The sequence below is a fragment of the Akebia trifoliata genome, chromosome 3 (genome assembly GCF_017979445.1).
Source record: "Akebia trifoliata isolate Shusen 1 chromosome 3, ASM1797944v1, whole genome shotgun sequence".
Lineage (NCBI taxonomy): Eukaryota > Viridiplantae > Streptophyta > Magnoliopsida > Ranunculales > Lardizabalaceae > Akebia > Akebia trifoliata.
The window spans coordinates 43,439,940-43,462,631 of NC_141377.1; positions in this window are offsets into that span (position 1 = coordinate 43,439,940).

Below are 22,692 nucleotides of genomic sequence, written 5' to 3' on the forward strand. Positions count from 1 at the left end.
TTGATTTAATAGCCTAACACACTCAATTCCTAACAGCACATCTTTACTGCATCCGAATCCTAATTTGCTGTTAAACAAAACACTATGCTAAGATGGATGAATCAATGGCATAATGCCACATTTGTGTAGAAAAGAGCAAAAGAAGTTGTGATAATAATCTGACTACCCCACGTGGCATACTCAATCGACTCTCGTGATGTGATAGATATGTACCCCTTGGGATACACGGTTCCCTCAGGATACACATTTTTATGGGGAAGTGCAGTTTTGAATTCTGAGACGTACATATCTTCAGTTCGTGAACTTGTCACGTTTGGAGAATCGATTGAATGTGCCACATGGGGTAGTTAGATTATCATGATTCAAGAGCAAAATCCAAACACTTATCAACTTAAATGCATTCTCCTAACCAATCATTTTATGTTTTAATACATGGGCATCATGCCATTAATTTATCAGCTTAGCACAGTTTTGTTTTTTTGTTAACTAAAACAAATTTTGACTCAATAAGGAGGTTCTAGGAAATAAATACTGTGCATTACCATTCGTAAGGCATGAAAGTCGTAATCATCCAATGCACGTCGCCATGACACCTTGTTCGAAAGTTTTTGTTCTCCACCTACAAGGGACTAAAGTTTTATCTACCAAATGTCAAAAATGCCGAATGTCACATTCTTGTGCCCCACTCTCCGTCGGTCTGTTTACTAAGAAGTAGTTGATAATTTCTTTCCACTTCTTGGTGAATAAAAAATTACAAATTTACAATTAATTTAAGTTGGCAGGCATCTCAAAATACATTAAATTACATGATTTCATTACAATATCTTTACTATTATAATGACAGAAGGTAGAATAGAAGTGATTCGACACCAAAATTTGGATTTCAAAAATATTTCTACCTTACCACTTAAACTTTATATAATCAAAGTCATTTTAGTTAAAATTGCAATTGCACAATCGCCAGTCCCCAAAATCATGTTGGTTAGTTTTCAAAATTACAAAAGATCATTTTTATGTAATCTTCAAACCACTGTTGTAATTAATAATTTAAATTATAAATAAGCCCTTTCGACACATGTGCATGCACATGCCACCTTCCAGTCAAAATGAAAAGCATTGAGCCAATTTCATTAACCTCGAGATGCATATATTTGGTAGCTTGAATCTATAGAACTAAAAAATGATCTTCCCAGTGGTATGTTTCTAGTTCCTAACAGTAAGGTTATCTTTCTAGTTCAGAGATTTTTCAACTTCTTCTTCTTAGGAAGCTACTTTTCTAATACTCTAGAGATTGTCTTACTTCTATTCGAGAGGTAATCGTCCAACCAGATTCTAGCCAGAAGGCAAATGAAAATGATTGTGACTAATCCAACCGAACCCCAATTGAAATATGATTTCTAAATTGATTTGCCTGACAAGACAACCTACCTACCTACTAAAAGAAAGTTGACAAGACCCCGTGATAAACTGACTCAAAAAGATAACAAAGAGTCCTGATGATAGGTCTCGTACAAGGGCATACTCAATTAACTCCAAGAGATGGACAAGTTAGGAAACCGTAGATCTATACGTCTCAGGATACATTATTTCCTAGGGATACACTTTTTTATGGGAAGTGTAATCGTGTATCCCAAGATGTACAAATCTACAGTACCTGAATTTATCATGTCATGGAGTTATTTTAGTATGCCACCTGGCGAGTCATATTATCACGATTCAAAAAGAAGAAAAAAAAAAAAATCTCAAACATACTCAACTGATGTGAAATGTGCATAGAACACAAGTTTTTTTTTCCTTGTATCTCTAGATGAAAAAAAATCTATGGTACTTTTGTATGCATTTCGCACCAATTGAGTATGATTTTGAGTTTTTTTTTTTTTTTTTTGAGTCAATTTAATTTTGTTCATCTTAAATACGACATCTCACCTGCTTTGATCTAATTATAAATCAAAGAAAGATCATGAGCAAAGGGGGATTCATGGAATTATCGAGTTAAAAGAGCCTAAATATAATAAGTATCGTACATGCACGTTGCCAGGGGTCGAGCTAGTAAGGAGCTGGTGGGGGCAATTGCCCCCACAGAACTTTGAGAAACCCCTATATTTTCAATTAACTACATGCCCCATTTGTCCCCACTCCCTCACCTCTCTCCCCATTTGCCCCCTCACCCTCACCTCCCTTCAATTTTTGCCCCCACAGAAGTTTGAGACACCCTTATATTTTCAACTAATTACATGCCTCATTTGTTCACATTCCCTCACCTTTCTCCCCATTTGCCCCCACACCGTCACCTCCTTCCAATTTTGTCCCCACAGTACTTTGAGACACCCCTATATTTTCAACTAATTATATACCCATTTGTCCCCACTCCCTCACCTCTTTAATTCTTTGTTGATGACATTGTCTTTTGATTGGGACTTCTCAAATATTTATTGAAAATGACCTAAATTTCATTGCCTTCAACTACTAATTAAAAATCTCTTAATTTCTCTTTAAAACCATTCATCTTCACTATACGACTAACCATAGTTTGCCCCCACTACAAGAAAATCCTGGCTTTGCCCCTGACGTTGCTTCAATGAACTCAAGACATAGTCACTCGGTTAAGTAATGAACCCTACGAAAAATCTTGTATTTTCTCAAAAAAAATTTAATTTTTTTTAATTTTAATATTTTTTATTCATGATGTATGATTTGATAAGGTCCCAATAATATCATTTTGGGACCGTAATTTCACCGAGATTACCATCATATAAATACTAGTTCCCTTAAAATAATAATAAATTTTATTAAATCCCAAATTAATGTGACTAACAATAGTTTGTTACTAATTTCAGGTGAAAAGGGCACATTCGGAAACCAACAAAAGAAATAACAATTATGGTTACAATACGCGGGCCGAAAGGAAGTTTCTAGAAAAATATCGATCGATTTGGGCGCCACGTCACCGCGCCGCGGCTAGCCAAGACCGCGCCGCGGTCATTTCGAGGAATTTATCCTCGAGATTTTTACAGAAACTTCTAGAAGCTTCGGTGGTTGTAACTGATTGGGCCATTTAAATCGAATTATCCGCCAAATCACCCCGATTACCCGAATACAAACATTATAAATTTGAGGGTTGATTTCAAAGAAGGGGTCCCCTCTTGGGTTCCTCTTAGGCTCTCTTCTTCTCTACTTTTTTATTGTTCCTCTCTTTAATTTTCTGTAATTTTCTATTGAGAGATCTCTTGAGTGTAGTGAGAACGTCAAGAGTGCTCAATTCTTTTTCTTTGTAAATTGTTGGGAGAACTATAAAAGAAGAATTCGGATCGATCATCATCTTCATCTTCTTCACCTATTCTCTCTTTTCTCTTTTATTATTTTTCTGCAATTACAATGCTTGCAATGATTGGCTAAATTCTCATTAGAGAAGTGAAGGAAGCCATAGCAAATTAATCCCTCTAGTGTAGATTTAAATTCTTGCTTGCTTACATATTTTAATTCTAAAAATTCTATTCTGATTAAGGTAATCCAACTTATAATTCTGATCCAACTTAGATAGCCATTACTTAGATAAGTTCAAGAATGGCTATGCTATGTGAATAATCAGAATATAAATTGGGCAATCTCCATCATATTAGGATTTTCATGAATAGCTTCTAATTTCTTTCAAAAATTTAATTGATCCATCTTCCGATCCATGAGCAATGACTTGCTCCATGGATTGAGTTAATTTCAGAATTTATCTACACTATGGATTACTTGCAAAGGTTTACTTGACCTCTCTAATCCCTCTCTCTTAGAATTTCAATCTTTATTTTCTGTTTAGATTTCAATTTAGTTTCTACTACAACTTTGTTTTGTTTTTAAAACTAATCTGTTTTTGTTTCTAAATTCTGTTTTGGCATTTTTATCCGAATGAATCCTTGAATCCTCATTGTCCCTGTGGAACGAATTCGACTTGCCCAAAGTCTTAGTTCAAATCTAAATCTCTGCATTTATTTAGCAAGATCTACAACCGATCAAAATGGCGCCGCTGCCGGGGACAGCGAGTTGATTCATTTTCCAATTCGGAAAGTATCCGAAATAGTTTCCGAAACAGAACCGAATATGTTTTGCTTGAAACAGAAGCCAAACGAATAAAAAAAAATTGAAAAAAATTTCATTACAATCCTCAGGATATCAGAAACCATTTCCAATTTGAAAAATCGATTTTCATCAAAATTTTACCGCGCCGCGGTTACCCCTTGGTGCGCCGCGGTGATGTGGCAACATTTTCTGCTGATTTTTGTTGGACAAGTTTCTGACATCATGGACATTGTAATGGTCATTTTGGTTTTTTTTTCTTAGTATTCTGATTTGAATAATTTTGTTCTGTTCAGGTGAAGGACTCGACGGAAATCAACGGAAATTGACGAAAGGCGACACGTGGAATTTTTATCCACTAAATTGGTTCTATCACCAAGAAGATCAGCAATTTTTAATTCTCTACATTTTTATTTTTCTTAGAAAATAATTTGTATTAGGTACTTGAATTTGTATTAAATTTTAATTGTATCCGAGAGGGCTCGGATTGTAATAGATTTAGGGACGGACGATAGTGGGACGAAACTATCTCAGCCCCTCGGGTTCGTACACCAAATTTGGTGTTGGTGGCCCGAGTCGACTCAACTCGATCATCCCCCGTCTAGAACGGGAGGTAAATTTCGAACCACTCACGCATCTCTCGCTAGTGAGTTTCTGTATTGATTTTGAGTGACTAATCTGTACACATTGGATTGCACCTAGTAATAAGGGCATCCTTATGAGGATGGCACCATAAGATAAGAATCGGATTTCATCACCGATATCTTGCCCTTTTAGGAAAATTGAATTCACAGCAAATTAATTAATTAAAATTTGATTAGACTGGACTCTAGGTTCCATCGAGCTCATTAAGCAAAGCTAATCAAAAGTTGCACCAATTGCACTTCTTGATCATGAACAGTGCCTAGCGCAATCTTGCCCTGTAGTTCTACGTGAATTCAGGGGATAGACTACGTCTATTCAAGACGAGAGGTGATCTAAGAGTGCCCTTGCTCAGCATTGTGCGCCACCTCTCCTCTGGAGATTAAACTGGCTGTTCCGATTTCAGAGATTTGGGTTGGAGGCTTTGATTAATCCTTTGAACCAGTTAGGAGCTGTCTAGTAATAGGCACCCAGTTATCACGTGTGAATTCCTCCCTCTCTTGTGTGCAAGTCCAAAGTGTGTGTTACAGTAGATACAGAACCTCGAGCAGATTTACATCGTCATGGAGTTTAGGAGAGAATCATTGATCTCGTGCGGCTTATGTGATAATTATGGTCATTCTCCCGAGCATTGTCCGAGTCAGCCCATGCTACATGTTACACAGGCCAATATGCATCATTCTCAAAACTCGTATTGGATGCCAACACCCAGTTCGTTCGACCAACCATACCACGTAGATAATTTGTTTCCACAAAATTCCATACCGTGTCAGAACGAGTTCACTCAGGGTAGTCATTTTGGTAACCATGAGGAGTTTTATTTGCATAACACCTCGATGATGAATCCAACCATAATTTTCCAACAATCCTATGATTCTCAACATTTCTCCAATTACAGAGCTACAGAGCTTGAGCCAACATCCACTCACTCATGTTTGTCTTCTCCTCAATCGTCGTCATTAGAGTCTATGATGTCTGCCTTCTTAATTCAACAACAACAATTAATCCAACAACAACAGCTCCATCAACAAATGTTGGTAAATCATCAACAACAATGGGATATGGGTCAAGCCTTAGTCAACATAGGAACTCAACTGAGTCACCTAGCGTTGTCCTTAGAAGAAGGAAAATTTGATAAATTCGAAAATGAGGATATCTCAATCCCAGAAAATCCATCATTCTTTCAAAATAACTGTAGTGACCAGTTCTACTCTTTTGAAGATGTCGATGATTATCCATCAACAATTGATAACCCTGTCTCAATTGAAGTTCAAATTCAAACCAATGAGACTACAATTCCAACCGAAGCAACGATGGAAGTCCAACTAGGTCAGCTTATTGTGCCCTTAGAAGAAAGAGAGAATGGTCAATTTTCAAATGAGATAACCCATGAGAGCCAACCAATGTTTCAAAGTCCTAATGAGCAAGGTGATTGTACAAATTTGGCTAAGCAAATTGATCCGCCATCAGAGGAGACTGTTATCCAAGAGGAATCAACAACCAATTCTAATTTGTTAGTCACACCAATTTCGATCATTATTGATTCAATTTCGTATCCCATCATTTCACAAAAGTGTAAAGACCCTTCATGTCTTACAACCTCCATTCTCTTTGGGAATATGATGATTGAAACTTGTTTTGAAAAGGTAATGACACTAAGAACTGAGGACAAACGAGAGTTGTTGATCATTTTTAAAAATAATTTCCAAGTCCTAACGATGGTAAAAATTTGTCTACCTATTAATTGGGGTAGGAAATCGATCATTGTGTCCGTCAAGATGAATGTTAGGAAAATTCCTAGATATCAGACCTTTTGATAGGTCCGGCTGAAGACGTTAAACTTAGCGCTGCTTGGGAGGCAACCCATGTGCTTTTATTTTAATAGGTAATGTAGTTAGGAAATAAAATTTTTCTTAAAAAAAAAAAAAAAAAAAAAAAAAAAAAAAAAAAAAAACTACTTCGGAAATTCTCATTGTTATAACTTTCATTCTTTTCAGATTAGTTGTAACAGAACTTTGCACATTAATGCTCAATTCGTTTCAGGTGTGATCTAACCTTTTTATTTTTTTCCTTACTGCTTGCATATTGAGGACAATATGTCATTTAGGTTTGGGGGTATTAGGTTAGTTCACAATTGCATTGCATTAGTAGTTTAGTTTCAGGTTTATTTCATTGCTAGTTTAATTTCATGTTTAAAAACAAAAAAAAAAAAAAAAAAATTTCTAAAATATTCAACACTTTCGAAATATTTTCTTCAAAATCTTTCTATATACTTTTTACATATGAATTTCAAATTTCAGGCTCATGTCCTAATTTTTGATCAAAAGTTCTTTTTGGTTATTCCTCATTAAGAAAATTATGAAAGAATTACTTAAAATTTTACTTCTGATTAAGTATTTGGAAAGATAAGATTTTATGGAACAAAAGTTGACCCTCTTTTCTGACTAGAGTGTTAGGGAAAACCTAGTCTAGTGAACTATGACTTCTTTGTCCCTTGGTTGGCTTGTTAGAAGAAAAACAGAATTGAAGTTAGTATTACTTGGACAGCAACCATAGGATTAGACTGGGTACCTTGAAAAGGGCTACCTGCTTTTTGTAAAAAGAATACCAGAAAATGGTGAAGTGTGATAAAATCTAAAAAAAGAAGCAGAAAATACGAGAAAAATGTCAAAGATGGCTAGAACTGCAAAAATGAAAAAAAGAGTCCAATGAGACCAAATAGTGCAGTAGGGTGAAAGCCGTCAATGGTAAAAACGTGAGTAAACTGGAATATCACAGATAAAGCCCCTTAGAGGTATTAAAGTGAATATCCACACCTCTCACAATCCCAGACAAGATGCTTAGTTTCGAGTTAGAACTTAGGTAGAACCGACCATTCTTAGCAGTTAGGAGGTGAAATCTTGTTCCTAAAAAGATATTGCTTTTAAAAAGAAAAAAAATCAGAAAATCACACAAGCACTCAAGTTATCTTTCAAATTTTCTGAAAATGAGGAATAAAAACTTAGAACTTTGTTCAAACATAAATGACCTTTGACTGATTTATGAAATGTCGTTATGTTCACTTTACATACTTTGATTTTGATTTTAATATTTTTGTAAAATGTTAGAATTTTGTGGGTATATTCTTTCACTGCAAACCCTCACGAGTCAAACTCGTCCACTAGGGGTAACCTAGGGGTTTAAGGGCTTACTGCGTAAGCTAAATGCAGTCGGGAACCTCACGAAAGAGGAGTTGTTTAGATTTAAGTTTTGCTCGGGACTAGCAAAATTGAGGTTTGGGGGTGTGATAAGGTCCCAATAATATCATTTTGGGACCGTAATTTCACCGAGATTACCATCATATAAATACTAGTTCCCTTAAAATAATAATAAATTTTATTAAATCCCAAATTAATGTGACTAACAATAGTTTGTTACTAATTTCAGGTGAAAAGGGCACATTCGGAAACCAACAAAAGAAATAACAATTATGGTTACAATACGCGGGCCGAAAAAAAGTTTCTAGAAAAATATCGATCGATTTGGGCGCCACGTCACCGCGCCGCGGCTAGCCAAGACCGCGCCGCGGTCATTTCGAGGAATTTATCCTCGAGATTTTTACAGAAACTTCTAGAAGCTTCGGTGGTTGTAACTGATTGGGCCATTTAAATCGAATTATCCGTCAAATCACCCCGATTACCCGAATACAAACATTATAAATTTGAGGGTTGATTTCAAAGAAGGGGTCCCCTCTTGGGTCCCTCTCCTTGTTCTCTTCTTCTCCAATTTTTGATTTCTTCTCTTTAATTCTCTGTAGTTTTTCTTTTGGTGAGATCTTGAGTGTAGTGAGAACATCAAGAGTAAGCCATTGGCCCTATTGTAACTCTTTTGAGAGATTATCAAGAAAGGAATCAAGTTGCATTTCTCTTTTATATTTTCTTTCCATCTATCTTCTTGCTTTTAGTATTGTTGCAATATGATCCTTGCGATGATCGGCTAGATCCTCTTTAGAGAGATCAATGATGCCGAAGCAAGTTTATCCCTCTAATGTAGTTTTAATTCCTTATTTTGCTTACATGTTTACTATTCTAGAAATTCTACTTTGATTAGATGATCTACTTATATTTCTGATTCAAACTTTGATAGCCATTACTTAGATAAGTTCAAGAACGACTATGCTTTGTGAAGAATCTGAATATAAGCTAGGCAATCTCAATTAAATCTGAATTTTCATGAATGTCTCTTGGTTACCTTTAATAATTAAACCGCTCCACCTTCCGATCCATGAGCAATGACTTGCTACATGGATTGAGTTATTCTTGGAATTGATCTACATTATGGATAGTTTGCAAAAGCTGATTTGATTTCTCTAAACCTCCTTTCTTATATCTTCAATCTCTATTTTCTGTTTTTATTTCAAATTGCAAGTTAATTTCCATTTCATTTATGCAACAAATCTGTTTTGTTTTTAAGAAAAATCTGTTTTGGACTTCTAACCGAATGAATCTTTGAATCTTCATTGTCCCTGTGGAACGAATTCGACTTGCCCAAAGTCTTAATTCACATCTTAATCTCTGCATCTCTATTGCAAGCTTTACAACCGATCATGATTCTTTCAATATGATATTAAATTGAGGTGAATCTTGAGGCATTGATGCTAAGGAGTTGGTTTTGAACAATTTGAAGAGATTTAGTTAATTATCAAACCAAAGAAAGGTGCTAAAATTGATGAGAAATCATATTTGAAAGGATCATGGGCTAATTAATGCCCAAAGCAGATAATAAGATCCAAAACTTTTCCTTATCAATTAGAAGAAGCCTCCAACTCAGTTAATTAAAATTAGAATAATGTTGAAGTGACCTCAGGGGCTTCGAGGTTCCAGCTTGAGGTCACTCCAACATGACTCTTAAAATTAATATTAATGGTTCTAATTTGGAGAATCCAAGGCCTTTGAGGAGAGGATGTATGAATGGAAATTCTGATGGAGAACTGATCTCGGCTTGTTGGTTTTTCGAAAAAGCCTCAAATAAAGTAGTGGGATGTAGAGCCTTGTTGAAGAATCTAAAATCTTATGATGGCATTGGTAAGTGTATAATCTTTGAGATGGACTCTTTGAAGACTTGCCTTTTAGAGTTAGAAATAGAAATAGATTGCAATAAAGGGGTACATGCCCCTCTTTATAACTATATTTTTTCCTTATTATAGTTATAAAATCTTACTTGTTTAGCCAAAATAAAAAATAAAAATGAATACTGAGGGCAGGTACATGTTGAAAAGACACTGAGTTCAATAACGAGAAATCTCTAGTTGGATGGGTGAGTCAAACATTCACGACTTCAGTGGCTAAAAATATGTGGCAATTAAATGGCTTACTATGAGGGGTGGTTGATCAAACTTTGTGCCTCCAGTCCAGTCCACTTCACTCCACTGGTGGAGCTAACTTTTTTCTTAAGAAAAAAATATTTTATTTATTTTTATAAATGTAACGCAAGGCCCAGTGCACTACAGCCTAGCACATGATACAGAACATGCTCTTTGTTCTCTTTCTTATGTGGATTAATTAATTTCAGCGGATGGGAGAGAGAATCCCTCAAGTCGAGGAGCTAACCCGATGTCTCCTTTTTAAGAATCTTTAATGAAGCAGATCGATGCATCGGCACACACACAACCCCTATCTCATCATTTGTTGCAACTTTACTTCCTCTTTTAGATTTAAATAAACAATATAGATCTTTTGTACCTTTCAAAAAAATATATATATATAGATCTTTTGTGACAAAGATGAGTGGTTGTGAGTAGAGGACCTCAAAGCCATTGGTGGATTTGACTTGATTCTTTTGCTTCTATTTTTGTTTTATTTTATGGGTAAGCCTACCCAAAAAATAATAATAATAAATAAAAAGCAATCATCCGCTTCAAAATTTCCGTAGAATCCTCATGTGGCCTTTTTAAGGAGGTATTTCACATATAAGCATAGATATAGGGGCATGAAATAAATACGAAATGCCACATGTCTTCTAACAAGGAGGGTTCTTTAAAATTTTTGAAGCGACTTGCCGTTTCAAAGGCAAAATCTTTAATAATTCTGTGCTAGTGGGATTTGAACCCAAGTCTTTGATATCATCACTCAAAGATTTTACCAACAAAGCTAGTTGACCTTGCTTGATTTTTTTATTTCTTGATCAACACTTAAAGCACTTCCCTTTTAGGTTAGGAAGGAAAGTTTCTTGACCACCCATACATATACCATCCAAAAACATGATGGGGGTGCCCTCATCTCATAAATGTAGATCACAAAGTTTTAAGAGTTTTCAAAATTTTCTTAATTCTTGGCTCCATTGGATATGTTTAAAAAGTATAAAACTTTTTTAACTCTAGAAAGTTAAAAAAAAATTGGTTAGATTAATTTTAAAACATAACTTTTAACAAATAATTTTTTTTAAAAAATTTTAAAATGTAGAAAAAATTATTTAATACTTTCTAAAGAGTATTTTCTCCCCCAATTACTTTATATTTTCTACTTTGTATCCAAATGGGTCTTATCGTGGAATTTCAATTTCAATTTATGTAAGAGATTCTCCTAAAAACAAGAATGAGTTGTTAGACCATGATTTTGGTTGGCACATTAGTGTCCACGTTATAATGTTTTTTATCTTATGAATTTTATGAATAAAGGAAGTCAATGATTAAGGAATCCCAATTAGGTTGGGATTCTAAAGGATTCCTCATCAGGTTTTATACTCAAACCTTGAAAATTTACTAACAAAAGAACTTTGCACTCTGTACTCTCATCCATTTATGTGAGACTCCGGTCCATTATGGTGATTAATACAAACAGGGGCGGAGCCAGGATTTTACTCATGTGGGGGCAACATAAGTGTAGAAATTTTTTTGTGAGGGCAACAAAGATTGTAATTTTTTTTTGTGGGGGCAACATAAGAATCGAAACTTTTTTATGGGGACAACTAAGAGTGTAAAACAAATTATGGGGGCAATAGCGGTAGATTTCTTTATCCACCACTATTATTTGTCGCAATAGCTCAATACTCTACAAAAGGTTTGAAAATTCTTATGGGGGCAAGTGCCCCCATTGCCCCCACTTTAAATCTGCCCCTGAATACAAAAGTAATTATTGAAACCATTGAAGAGGTTTTGAGAAAAGGAAATGATCAGCATCTATCACTACAAGCCCTAACAATACCAAGCATTTAGAGAGAGTCGAAAGCAACTCTAGAGATTTAAAGAACGGTGAAGCAATCTAATTCACTACTCATGGGGGTATTGAACATTGTTCTACAAATTTCTATTGCTCGGTAATTAATTCAATGAAAATGTACACTTTCTATAACTTTAAACTTTAGGATTACATACTATAAGAATTCTTGAGATGTATATGTTGGAAAAATAGTCTTGGAAAAAAAAAATCTAGAATTTTGAGATTTTGAGGCACGAAAGGATCATTTCTTTAAGACTTTATCTATCCCCACTCATAAACGAGTTTATTGATGGATTACCAATATAATAGCCTCCAAAATACAATAAAACTATAATGAGAATTTGCAAGAAACAATCTTGAGAATCCTTATTATGAATTCTCTTATGAAATAATATGTATTCTTTGGCTTGATAGCTTGAGAAAACTAAAACACTTCACTGAGTCATTGAAAATTCGAGTTAAATTCTAGAAATCACTAGTTGAATTCTAAAAAGCAAGAGTGATTTGGCCTAAAGGCTAATACTTTTTATTGAGAATGAAGGGATTCTTAGGTGTCTTTCCAGAAAGATAAAGATATATGAACAAAATGTGTGTCTATTCATAAAAAAATCAAAGGGTATGTTGATTCATGACACTACATGAAAATTGGAAAAATCAACAGGAAAATTTTACGAGCAGGGGGTATGTTACCTAGATTCAATGTCTTAGAGCCATCATTTTTCTCCCGTCCTCCATTAATTTGATGGTTTTAGCCAATTGAAAATAAATATTCGATAATGAAAATTTTGACATATTGATTTATCGAATTTTATGAAATTCGACGGCCTTAGGCCGTCAAATATGGATTTTTTTTACATTGTGTGAATAATCCAAAGGTATATCAATTCATGGAAACCCAAAGACATGACTCTCTATAAATAACCAACCATTTGCATCTCTTGAAAGTTTTATTTAATAAAAAAAAAAAAAATAGATTGTAAAAAAATAAAATCCCAATGACATATGACTCTATGGATATTGTCAATATAAAATTACGTTCTAGTGGAATGATTTTGAATAAGAAAAAGTCTCACACAAGGTTAAGGAGGTAATAGATGGAATTAGCGAGAATAGATGCAACACAATCACACACTATTACAACTTTTATTTCAAGATAATTTTTTCCATGGATTAAGGTTTGGTATGGTTTTAAAACATCTCGAATTAGACATTCTAATTTCAATTAAGGCCTGAGCAAAATATTGATCTCAAAACATTGAATATTTTGGATTGTCTCTGAATACTTTAAAATGTTTTGGTCGTGATTAGCTTGATTTTTCTCCCCACCAAAACATTGCCTTGAGTAAGATTTTTAACCTATGTTTTCTTGTATCTCCACTATGTGTTTGATGGAGAACGTTGACCCTCAGTTAAGGCTAGTGATTTCCATAATAGTTTGCTTTGTTCTTCTTCCCCTCTCTCAAACCCTATTCCTCACCACCAGTTCAAAAAAAAAAAAAAAAAAAAACCTGACCACTGTAAAGTGCTTGCAGCGAATAAATCTAAGGTTTTCATAACCTTTGGCATCATGGATTCTAGTCTTCTTTTCTTCTTCGGTCGACCGTCCTCCCAAGGCCCAGGGCATTGGATGTACCTCGAGGCTTACCGATGGAAAGGTTCATCAAACGGGCCGGATATTGGGACGATGTCGTCCACTGTATGGCAACAGCAGAATAGGTTTCCATTATATTAATATTAACCTCAACCAAGAGGATCTTTTAATTATATGTCAACTTTTCCCTTTTCTAAAAAGAATCTTTATCCTTCTGACGGCTAGGGTTCAACTTGTCTTTGGGGTTGCGGCTGGAAAGTTGAATTGGTCGAGCGAAAAAACAGTAAATTTATGTTTAGTGGAAAGTGGAGTGAAGGACAAAGGATATATTCCTTGAGTTTTGGAACATGTGTAATGGTGGGAACCCTAGTCCCCTCTCCTCTTCCCTCCACACCACAACCACAAAGGTAAAAAGAAAAAAAATTAGGACAAGGCACCATGCCTACACTAATCAAAAGCCAAAACAACTCACCATGCTTCCTTCAATCTTTAAAAAATAAAAAAATAAAAAAAAATGGATAGCCACTTTACTCTTATCATTTTATATTCCATGTAGCATAGTTTTTGGGCCCACTGGCCCATGAATACTTAGTCCATACTCCATCCCTCAATAATAAACCTCATCATCTAACTTTTATCCAAAAAGTTTGGGTGTTGACCAAATGAATAATCTTCTTGTAGGATACGTTGGTTAAAAAAAAAAAAAGTTCTTCCATTCAATCGTATCAAGGATCATGTTTGTTATTAATTTGGAATATTCTTAATTAATTGAGTATCATTACCCTAATCCATACCTTATTTTGATCTTTCTCTCGTGGAGTTAGTAATCAAAAAATCAAATTGATTGGTGAGTTATTCATTTTTATTTTATTTTAATTATCACTAAATAACGAGCAAATCAGTGGAACATCATAGGAAATCCAAAACAAGAACTTAAAGAAAGCTAGACAATTTATGAAAAGAAGACCCACATACAAACTAAAATTTCCAAAACAAACTACGAAGACCTTACTTGAAACACAACATACAAAGAGCCTTGCTACATTGACTTGAAATAACACCCGAAGTAGCACTCAATCGAGTTTGGAGAGAACCATCGATTGTCCTCGAGCAAAAACATCTATAGTTTTCTGCACACTTGAGTGCTACTTCAAGTCACTTTAGCATTTTTCCAACACAAATAATCATGATAGATGGTGGTGGCTAATTTATCCTTTTGATAGAGATTTAACATCAATTGGAGGACCAAGATAAGAACATTTAAAAAAGACAAGGTTTGATTCACCACCATATTCCCAATCTAGCTAACCAAAAAGTCCTTTTTTTTCCCATTACGTAGGGTATCCCAAAGGGATGTGGACTAATCCCTAAGATTGCACTCCGACTCCACAGAAGTTTCCCGGTGTGCAACAAGATAATCAAGAGGTCACCCAATTTCAAACACACGAGACTTTAAGGAGCAAACTCATGTCATTGTTATAAACATTGCTCCTATGGACATCATTTAAAAAGTGATGTCTAAAGTCTTTTTTCTCGTAGTGGCCACAAAAGCCCATTTTTTCTCTATTATATGGAATAATTTACAAATTTTCGTCTCAATTTTCTCCATGGATTTGGTAAGAATCTCATTAGACTTCCAATTTTCCTTAGGATCTAATGGAGAATCTCCATTGTCAGCTAGACTTCTTCCCAATTTTTTTGATTGGGCTGATGAGAATTTTTAGAACATTTTTCTATTGGGTGACCAAAGAAATAATGATAATGGTTTTCTTTCATGCAATGGACTAACTAAATGAGAAACCATCCTCATCCTCCATATATAGTTATTGAATCCGGAAACTCACAAATTGTACATTGATCTCGGTGCATTATCTTACAAAGTGACCCTTTCCCATTTGCTGGTCAAGTCATATGTATTAAGTGGAGTCCCTATTACACTCCCTATCAAGTTATATGTTTAATGATCTTAAACATTTCTCTTTCCGATTTCATTTTTGAATTTCATCTGCAAGGAATAAGTGGTCGACCATCACATAGTTTAGGAACATTAATGTCTTCATTCATCGACATGATCATCTCCATCATATATTGAGTGAAGGAATTTTACCCAATGCTCTTTCTATGCATCCTTTTCCAATATGACTATTGTTACATTTATCATATACCCTTTTTTTTTTTAGTTGCTGAGGAATGAAGGTGACGGTTTGTTGTCCTTTTCACATTATATTATATTATATTTTTTTTCTGTCATGTAAGGCTAGATTGGCCACCAATTAGCTTGTTTCTCTCAAATCAACCTAACCTTATATTGAGATATCGCACCTTCGATCTACATGAGCATATCTATACAATAAGACACAAAGATTGTTGATATAGGTTACATGAGCATGTCTACATAATAAAACACAAAGGTTGTCTTCCCTTGATGTTTATCCCTATAAAGAGTAGTTTAGATTCAATCTCGCACGCATCTTGAAGAGCAATTTCAAATTTATTCACTTTTCTCTCCCCCTTTCTAATAATATCCGTTTAACTGTATATCTTTTCTCTTCTACTTCTTTCTAAAAATATTCTTCCAATTTTATCCTTTTTCCTCTTCTACCCCATTTTTTCAATAATATCCATTCAATTTATTATTTTTAACCTTCTGTCCATTTTTTAATAATACCCCTACAATTTTATTAATTTTCCTATTTTACTCTCTTGATCTCGAAGAGGATGATCACGGTAGTGTAGCACGGGCAAACTGTTGCCAGTCTATTTAAAAGATTCATAATTGAAGTAAGAATCGTGATAATCTAACTACCTCATGTGGCAAACTTAATTGACTACCTGACGTGACAAGTTCAGGACCTGTAGATCTGCGCTCCTCGAGATACATGGTTCCCTCGAGATAACTTTTTATGGGGAAGTGCGACCGTGTTTCCGTAGGAGCGCAGATCTACGATTCCCTAACTTGTCATGTCAGGTAGTCAATTGAGTTTGCCATGTGGGGTAGTCAGATTATCACGATTCTTGAAAAAAATGCTCATGTCTAACAACTAGAAATCACCAATCATAGTTGTAATTCAAAGGAGATATGTAAAATATTTCTCAGTGTCCAGGGAGGTAAATCAAAATAACTAAAAAAACTGTTGCATGGGGCAGGTGAGCAGTAGACAGAAACTTTCGAAGGTATTTTTCAAGGTTAAACATCCACCGTCCAGTTTTATTTCTTTTAGTTGTTTTTTTCTTTCTCATGTGCTGTGTTTCAGAGGAATCTTCCCACTGCTCAGGAGTTAGAACCCCTCCCACTTCACTCTCCCAGCCCTTATAAATACCCAAGCAAATCAAAGAGTGTGAGTATCTCATTTTCTCTTCTTCTTCCTTCCACTCTCTCTCTCTCTCTCTCTCTCTCTCTCATCTGCACCTTGAGTCTTCTTTAAGCCTTCTAATTCAATCAAGTAAACCATTAAGACTATTGAACTTCTTTCTTTCCTTCTATTTAATTATGGCCAAAACAAAGTCCATCTTTACTTGTTTGTTTCTTCTTGTGTTGATTTTCTCTCCTGAAATTCAAACTACCGCTGAGGGAAGGCAATTAGGAGAGAAAAAGCTCACAAGATATTTAAATAGTGAAAATGGTCACGTAGAAGGTTCTACTCCCCCAACACTAGGTCATGTAGAAGGTTCTACACCACCAACCCTAGGTGGTCATGTGGAAGATCCTCGGCCCCCAGCCCAGGGTCATATAGAAGGTTATCGACCCACTGCCCCTGGTCACAGTCCTAGTATTGGGCATTAATTCCTTTCAGAATTAATAATTGGTCTTAAAAATATAGCTGTTATTTGTGATCCTATTTTCATTCTTCTTGTTGTAAACTAGTTTTTATTTGTTAAATTGCTTAGTGTTTGAAGTCTCAATGTGCCTTAGTATGAAATGGTTGTAATGTTTGATCCTTCTATATACAACCCTCTTTCTCTATTGTGTGTATATGTAGTGTATTTATTTATTTTTCATATGTAAGCTAAACTTGAGCCCAGGACCCCAAAATGGATTGTATTATTTCAACCAACTGAACTATGGGTAAAAGCACCTAAAAGAGACCAAATGAGTCTCCCAAACACCACGCGTTCATTACTTTCTCTTATTAATACAAAATCTCTTGCTTACTTAGAAAAAAGAAAAAAGAAAAAAGAAAAAAACAAAGCCACCTAAAAGACAGGTGCAATACGAGGAATTCCTAAAATTCATCCAGTACTCTAACCCAAATACACTTAATTGTTTTGTCTGGATAAGATCCAATGTATTAATGCTATTATGATGAATCGTGATAATCTGACTATCCCATGTGACACACTCAATCGACTCTCCTAACGTGACAAGTTCGGGAACCGTAGATCTGTATGCCTCGGAATTGAGTCGATTGAGTGTGCCACGTGGGGTAGTCAGATTATCACGACTCTATTATGATTGCACCCAATTTATTTGTACAGAGAGTGCTCAAGTGGTAAGGGAGATATATGTGAAAGAAATAAATTGAATGGTTTACCTTGATTATGATTACATGAACCCTGATCGGTTTATATAGAAATAGTAGAGAGAAATCTTAAATAGAAACAAACTCTATGTTAGGAAGTTTAATCTAATAAAAATATATCGTAATTTATTGCATTAAAAGGCATCTTATTATAATGCATTCTACTATACTCTTATAACTTCTCGTAATTGCATGTTGGATTGTGTGACTGTTTACATTTAAAATCAACCATTGATCTCATGATTGAGTGGTCAACGTTGCCCAAAAAATGTCAGTGCTATTGGCAGTCACTTGTGAAGAGTATCACTATCGAATCCCACTCATCTTGAATTCTGTTAGAGTTAGTGATACACTCAATCAGTTCTAGTATGATACCTTCCAAGAGCACCCGATTGGAACATGTGTCTTGATTATCTGTTAGTGAAGATTATGAATGATAAAAAACGGAGATCATTAGTGAGATATAATTTGTAGACTAAGATGTAGAGATTATTAATTGAACTTAAAAAAAAAAGAAAAAAAAAAACAAACGGAAGATGTAAAAGAAATTGTTGGATGTTCCACTAATTTGGGCTTTTAAGTTGGGCTAGTCGAATGTGCTCAACTATAATGGTGTAGAATCTTGGTTTGTATTTCAAAGAAATGTAAATGGGATATATGCGGTGGCTGTGCATTTAATAGAGCTTTATAGGAATGAGGGGGTAAAAAAAAATCATTGTATCATTCCAGTGATTTATGTATCACTTCTCTCTTATTTCCAGCTGCAAGGGTCAACATTGCACCATGATTATTAAAATGCATGATAGTATCATAAAAAATAATTAGTTGTATTATAATACATCTTATTACATTGCTTTATAACTAATTCTAACATTTACTCTTGAACTCATAGTGGTCAAAGATCATTGTGAGTTTGCTAAAATCAATTACCTAGAAGAACTTGATCATTGAGATGAATCTTTAGCTGTCTTGGTCATGCAAAATGAGCTGTAAAATAATCAATTGATTTTACCATTCGATGAGATAAGAACTACTTTGCAAAATCTGTGTCATCAACTAAAATATGAGAGATTCTAAATGAATCATGTGCCTGCATGTGCATAAGAGAAGGAGGAGCAAATAGATCAACTCGAATGGGCCTTAGTTTGGTCATGATTCACTAAACTAGACAGAAACCCGATGAATTTTAATCCAAAAACGAGAATAGGCCTCAGATGGGCTAAGATAAGCTTGATCATGAGAATTTAAAGTCATTTGGGGCAAAATGGTCTTTGGACTTCATGGGATCCATAAGCATTTTTTAAGAATAATGCTGTAGTGACCTCAAGATTGGACCTCACATCGTACATTTTATCGTGAAAATGTATGGGAACAAATACAATACATGTTTTTCCTTAAGATACAAGTGAAAAAGCATCTATGATTCCTATTCACTCTCACGCCAAGATGTGCAATATGAGGTCCAATCTTGAGGTCACTCCAGCACAACTCTTTTTTAAAATCATTCTTCTTCAACAATGGAAGGGAGTGAGATTGGAAGCCAGTAATAAACACGTTAGGTTCAATGATGTGGGCCAAAAAGACTGGCTTGTAGTGAGATGGGTTGTGAGCAATACGGCCTTTGGTGGGTTTGGGGCCAAAAAGCCAGTAATTCGTTCTTGTTTCCATATTTTCCATCTATTTCAATTGTTTTCCAAAGTCCATCCCCATCCCCATCACTCCTTGTTTTAAGGAGGGAAATTAAAAAAGGGTTCTCTGTGCCAGTTGAGGATTGATCCATCACCCCATGTGCCCAAAATAGTGGACCTGCTTACCCAAAATAGTGGTCCTGCTTGGCAAAAAGTAAGTCTAATTGTTAATTTCTAAGGATTATATTTATTTGAGTATTTTACTTCGTAGTTTTCCCTTAATTTAATATAATATTATAATAAGTTAATAAGATGGCCACGTGCACACCACAACCTAGGCCGTGCACACCACAGTGCCACACAACAAAAGAAATGCTCTCTGTCTCTTCTGTTTGTGCTGTTTAAGTGGATGGGATGGGTGAGAGAGATCCTGACGTCGAGGAACCAAACCAAGGCTGTCCTTTTTAGGAATCTTTTTCCAATCTTTTGATGAAGCAGGTTGAAGAACACACCCAAACTCATCATTTGCAAAATTTTGACTTTACTTCGTTTTCTAAAGATTCTAATAAACAATAAGAGATCTTTTGTGACAAAGTAAAATGGTTGGGACCCGGGCACTTCAATGGGGATGGTGGGTTTGACTTTTGACTTCTTGTTTCTTGACCAACACATGGTAAAACCATGGGCCCACGGGCCCAGTATGTGAAGGAAGTGGGTAGTTTTTAAACCTTTTAATTTTCATGCTCACCTTGTCGTCATGTGAGTATCTTTTTGCAATCTATTTTTTAATTTCTTATGGAGAACTTATTATTAAATTAGTATAAGGGTTCTGATAATATGACTCGCCAGATGCATACTCAAATGATTCCATGACGTGGACAAGTTTGAGAACTGTATTCCGTATGCCCCAGGATTCACAGTTCCCTTGGGATACACTTTTTTTTTTACGGGGAAGTGCAATCATACACAATGTGAAAAAAAACTTATATTTGATGGCCCAAGACCGTTGATTTTTTCATTATCAAATTTTTTATTTGGACATAACGAAATTATCAAATTAATGGAGGATGCGAGAAATTTGATGGTTCTAAACTGTCGAATTGGGGAACATAAAAAATTTCAACAGCCATGAGCCATCAAAATTCGACTTCTAAATTTTATGGGCTTTGGCCTGTCCAATTCTCTTATCAAAACTTTCAATTTTCACATAATGATGTACCTTGAGGCGTACAAATTTACGGACTTGAACTTGTCACATCATGGAGTCATTTGAATATGCCACCTGGCAAGTCATATTATCATGACTCTTAGTATAATGGGTTTTGATAGGTTCAAAACTTTCTCTCTTTGATTTTATTATTATTTTTATATATAAAAAAAGGATGCCAAAGACACAACAAAAAATTGAAGGTACCACATTAGTGATCAGGTGATATAGTCTGTGTGTGATAATAGTCGGATGAGTGATTCTTCTATTTTTGAAGTTTGTTATATTCTTGTAATTTGTATTTATATTTATATTTTTAATATTATTTTATTAGGGGCCTGAGAAAATCTAGATTATTGGATCATTGTATTTTCCTTAAGAATACCAAAAATATCAATTGATACTTTATTTTGCCTATAATAGCATTGGACAGCGTTATTACGACCCCTATTACGACTCACCGTTTGCCTTATATGGGCAAAAATGTTTGGAATGGGCTGATTTTTTGTGAGGATGATCTTTGTGATGAGGGGATCATCCTGGCAAAAAATCATCCCATTCCAAAACTTCTAACCCCATCAAAATTGATTTACAAAAATTGGACGGTCTAAAATTTTTCAACTTGTAAACATGGGGCTAGAGGTTTCACAATGAGCTGATTTTTGGCAAGGATGATCTCCTCACCATAGAGATCATCCTCACAAAAAATCAGCCCATTCCAAACATTTTTACCCGTATAAGACAAAACGGTGTGTCGCAATGTGAGTCGTAATAGGGGTATACGGAACCCGACCCTAATAGCATTTTGGTGATTTTTTTTTCATAATTTAGGAGCTTTGAGCTATTTTTACAAAGAATAATCCTGCCTTGTACACAAAACATGACACTTTTCTTACATGGTTTCCAAATGCCAATCCAATAACACCTCTCAGCCTTTTTCTGACAACGATCCAGCTCCAGCTTTCCTTGATATAAATTACACTCAATTCAGGATGAACACATGACACCTCGAGATACATGCATCAAGTATACTAAGAAGTACCATTAGAATGATGAATTAAATACAGTCAGTTTGAAAAGATAACTGCAATTTTCAAGAAAGAAAATCAATCATTGAATAAGGATGATTGTTGCTACATGAGTGGGTTCTATATTTCTATTTAAAGACTCATGCTTCAGTAAAAGGTGATAATTGAATTAGATTCTGGGTAGATTGCCTCGGAGGCTTGATTCTATATATGGTATCTAAAATTAAAACTATTTTAAGCAGTTTTTTTTGGAGACATCACACGTAGCGGACGCTCTAGCGATATATGTGTTACGAAACCATGGGCAATCAAATCAAGAAAACAAATCGAGAGAAAGAAAATTAGATGCAATCACACAAAAATTTTACGTGGTTCCCTTAAGATTGAGATACACCACAGATCACATTGATTCCACTTTGAAAAGAAAAATTCACAGTTACAAATTTCATCCTTTCACCGAAAATAGATATATACCTCCTAAGAAAACCTAATTAGGATTTTAAATAATACTAATAAAATTACAAAAACACTCTTAAAATTTTTGTTGTTGATTAATACCATCAGGCTCTACAAACAATAACAATATGCATGAGTTAGGTTGATCTGGAGATTTCTTTAATTTAATTCAGATTTGCCTTTGGTAGTGAGATTGAAGTTGGAGATTTGATGGGTCTTCTATCAATTTGCATAGTTATGTAATCGAGGGGTAAGCTCCTCTGTATTCTGTAAATTTATTTTTGCTTGCTTAGCAAAAAAAAAAAAAGTTGCTTCCATAGAAGAAAAATGAAAAAAATTGTACAATAAAGGAAAGAGTC